A 4,660-nucleotide genomic window follows, 5' to 3' on the forward strand; every position below is an offset into this window, starting at 1 on the left:
GGGGCGGGGGTGGGGGGTGCTTTAGGAGAGAAGCGACATGAACTGACACATTTTTATAAGATTTATTTTACTTGCTCAGTTGCAAATAGACTACAGGAAGTTAAAGATGGCAGCAAGTACACCAGCTAGGAGGATACTGCCCTTTTATAAGGCGGTGTGGTTCAGCAGAACTGTAGCTTGAGCCGCAGAGTTGCTCTACATGAGTAATATAACATTTTTCAAGGCACCACATTAGAGAAAGTAAAAAGGAATAAATAAAATCATTCTTAATAATATATTTTGTAATATCCAGATCTATGTATGTGTATGTTAACTTAATATTTTCCAAATCTGTCACTCCCACATGTGGTCATGATAAAATGATTACTGAGCTACTCCAGGTTTCTTTCTCCTCCTTTTGAAGTGCAGTGTACATTAAAATTGTGTACAGCGCGGTCCAACTTGAACTTAGCAACCTTTCAAGTGCCCAGCAGCTGAAGGGAGCTCGCGGCCGCAGGGCCCACCGGGCAGTGCGGATCTGCGCGATCGGCACTCGCGTTGAAACGCCATTAGCCTTCTCTCTACCCACTCCCAAATGCTAAACAACAATTGATTATGAGGTCGATGCACACAGTAAAGTCTAAACACTTCTCTCCATAAAAGGCAGGATTTGAAATTGAGATTATAAAAGTTCAAAAATCTAATGCATTGCAAAATTTCTCCCAAATTGGCAGCAAAATACTGTAAACATCTCTTACTACATAAAACCCACAGTGATCTTCAATGTGTATTAACGCGAATTATTACCCACTGAAAGAATAAAGGTTGTTATTAAATTTAAAAAACTCCACAGTATTAAGACAGACAACACAATTTTATAAAGGAAACTGTACCCAGAAATAATCCTCAGCAAATAGCCTATTGTGGCAATTATGAAATCATCAAATAGTCTGTCTTTTCAAAATTTGACATTTGAATAGGGAAACATTTATTATTCACTAGGTACAATCATTTGAGATCTGAAAATAATTTCTTTAATCCAGGAAAAGTACATAATGATGACTTCTGAGAGTGTCTGCAGAACTGTTTGAATTTAAAGATAGAAGCAGACCAGCATTTGACAGTAGTATGTAATTTGTGCTCTTAGGTCTTTGGATTGTGAGCTTTTTGGTCAGATAGTACAAGGAATAAAAAATGCATAGAGACCTTTTGGTCAGAAACCAGTTAGACTTGGGCTTCGCTCTCACCTGCTATGAAATCATGTAAAGTATGTTTGGTCTCGGGCCGGCCAGATAGCTCAGCAGACTAAAGACCTGCTTAGGCAGATGCAGGGGCCGGAGTTTGTTACCTGGAATGCCTATGCCAGCCCTGCCTTCGGGGTGCACAGAGATGGTGACTGAGACTGGTCGTGGTGGCACGTGCCTGTAATCCCAGCACTTGGGAGGCTGAAAACAGGAGAATCACTCTGAGTCTGATCTACATAGTGAGACCCTGTACACCCTGTAGACCCTGTCCCAAATACATTATTTTTAAAAAATAAAGTATGGTCAGTCTCTCTCAGCCTGCAGGTTTTGTCGGCTCACCAGAGACCAAAGCAGTTTCTTCAGATAATTCTTGTGAACACTGATCTTGGCCGTGTATGTGAAGAACATCACACATGGCCTAACAGAGTGGCATCCGTGAGGTACCATTCCATAAGCAAGATGTGCGTTCCCGAGGGGACATGGGTACTATCATTTGGAGTAGGCTTACCCTAACTCAGGCCCCTGGGTTCACAACAGCCCAGTTGCCCAGACAATTTTGTCCTAAGTTGTCCTAGACTCTAGGAAATGGTTCACCAAGACGGCTTTGCAGGAAGGTGCATTGAAAATAAAGAAGAGCTGCACCCTTCACATTCTTTTTAGGGGATGGGGCTGGGTCAGAAATCACAGGTCAGAGGCAGGAATCTATTAAGTAACTTGCCACACCACCTCATTGTTGCCAGAGAGAAGCCAGCCACACCACCTCATTGTTGCCAGAGAGAAGCCAGCTGTCTGTCTCACAATGGTTTCCTGGCAAAGCATCTGCCCTGGGGTTTTCTCTTTCTTTGTCTCTCTCTAGCTGTTTTCTTGGTTTCCCAGTCATCTGCTGTATTTATAGCCTTGGTTTTCTCTTTATTTATGTAACTTGGGCTTTAGACTTCTGAAATCTGTGGTTCACTGTCCTAAGTCAATTCTGGAAATTTCTCAGCCTGTAGCCCTTTACCACACCTTTTTTTTTTTTTTTTCAGTACCAGGAATTGAACTCAGGACCCTGCACTTGCCAGGCAAGCGCTTATTCTGCTGAGCTATCTCCCCAGCCCCTCTTGTAGCCCTTTAAATCTTTCTTTCACCTCACTTTCCCCACAGGGCCACCCCAGGGAGGTGTCAAGCTTTCTTGCAGTGATAACTACTTTTAGGGAAAACTGCTAGTGTAGCTCTCTGGGTTTGTAATTTTATCATTAATTCTTTTTTACCTGCTTCTCCTTTTTTTTTTTTTTTTTTTTCCCAATTTTAGGGAAGGGTCTACAGGGTGCTCAGGGTCTCACTACTAGATCAGACTCATAGTGAGCCACCTGTTTACAGCCTCCCAAGAGCTAGGATTACAGCTGCGTGCCACCACACCCAGTCTTGATTGCCATCTCAGCTCCCTCCAGGGGTGGGGCCAGCACGGCAGGTGGGGGATCGAACTCCCGGCCCCTGCGCCTGCTTGCAGGTGCTTTAATCTGCTGAGCTATTTGGCCGGCCTTTGCTTCTTCTTCATGCAGATAAGAAGATTTTTAAAAACATTTTACCTGGTGTCTTAAACTTTTTTATTTAGGATAATCTGAACCATCTAACTCTGCAGAAATTTCAAAACATTAACTGTTTTAAATATTTAGATCTTACTTCATCTGGAATTATTGGGGGTTACTATATATATATATATCATCTGTTTTCTCTTCATATTTTCAGGGATACATAATTCATACTTTTCTCATGTATTTAATGAGGGTGTTATATGCTGTGTTTTTATATAACAAAATCCTAGTGATAATTTTACAATTTCTAAGCTCTTAAATCTGATTGATCTAATTAAATTAGACCACACCACACTGCTTTAACTGCCATAGCTTCACACTGCATTTGTATATGGTCTAGATCAGTGACGGCGAGCCCTTTAGAGCTTTGATGCTATGAGCAGCCTGCCGCGGCACACGGGCCACAGGTTTGCCACCACTGTTCTGGGCAAATCCGCCTTCATCATCCCAAAGGTTAGCAGCACCTAGTAGAGTTACTGTCTTAGAAAACTTATCTCCTTGAAGAGAAAACACTCTCTCAGGCTTTCACAGAGAGCACATTGGCCAAGCATTGGCCATGACTCATCCACATGGCTGCACTGACAAAGGTTCTACAATCTGAGGTACAGGATCTCAGGATAAATCCTGAGGGGATTTCACTGACCTTCTCAGACCCAAAAGCTACAACTCTTGTTGCGCAGGTCCTGCTTTACCTTGGTCTTAACCATCCAGTAGAAAAATATGAAGATGAAATATAGGAAGTAAAGCCATGCTGTTATGTTGAGCTGTGGGGGACTCAGGTCAACAGTTTCTGACATTGCCAGTTAAACAGAAGACCTAATGCTATTATGGGCTACTGGACTCTTTTAGAATATTTTGCTGAGTTTACACACCTATAATATTAAAATAATAGAACTTAGCAAAAAAAAAAGGGTATACAGATGAATGTCCATTTTGTATCTGTGTATTCAAAGTGGTTAGGATAGATATATAGTTGCATTTTCTTAATGAATAGAATGATTTGTTCTAATGGTGTTTGTAAATAGGATCTCAAGTTCACATCTTGTACAGCAATTAAACACTAAGAAGAATGTATGCAGTGTGTTAATTATTGAAACTGTCCTATCAATTTGATTTGAAACTGTCTCATTGCTATTTGTTTATCAATAAAATTATGGAAAAAAAAGAAAACTTATCTCCTTGAAATTGATCCTGGTCATGGATTTGTGTATTATGTGCGACCTATTATGTTAGATGTTGGGGACTTAAAGACATTTAATATACAAGCGCTGATGGATTTTATACCCCTAAGCAGAAAAGACATATCATCAAGAAAAATTTTTTTAAAACTACATGAGTGTTTTGGTTTGTGTCTTGATGTCCCTACAAAACCTCCTACAAATACAGAAGTGGGGGTAGGCTGTCCATAGGTGGTTGAATCTAGAGTTTGTGACTGATTCATGGTCCAGCGCTGGGATTATGGGTGCTACACTCACTCTAGGGACAGTAGCCTCCATGCAATGAAAGGGATAGGAAGAGTCTTGTCTCTCGGTCTCCTGTTGCTTTTGCTATCTTCCCCAGCATGAATGATTGTCCCTCTGCCACGTGCCTCCCCCCCTTGGAGCCAGCAGATTATGGACTGAAACGGACTGAAACTGTGAGCTAAATAAGCCTTTCCTCTTTTAACTTGGAGTGCCAGGTACTCTGTCTTAGCAATGAGAGAAAGGTAACTAAATGAGTCAAGTAAAAAGTTAAACAATAAAGGAAAAGATGTGCTAAGAGACAGTGACCATTTATGAAAGCAGTATTACGTACTATGAGCTCAAAGCAAAGATGTCTGTGAACTGCAGTGTTGGGATTTGGCTTTTTGTCTTTTTTTTTTTT

Source organism: Octodon degus, unplaced genomic scaffold (assembly GCF_000260255.1).
Source record: "Octodon degus isolate 3935 unplaced genomic scaffold, OctDeg1.0 scaffold00039, whole genome shotgun sequence".
NCBI classification, from domain to species: domain Eukaryota; kingdom Metazoa; phylum Chordata; class Mammalia; order Rodentia; family Octodontidae; genus Octodon; species Octodon degus.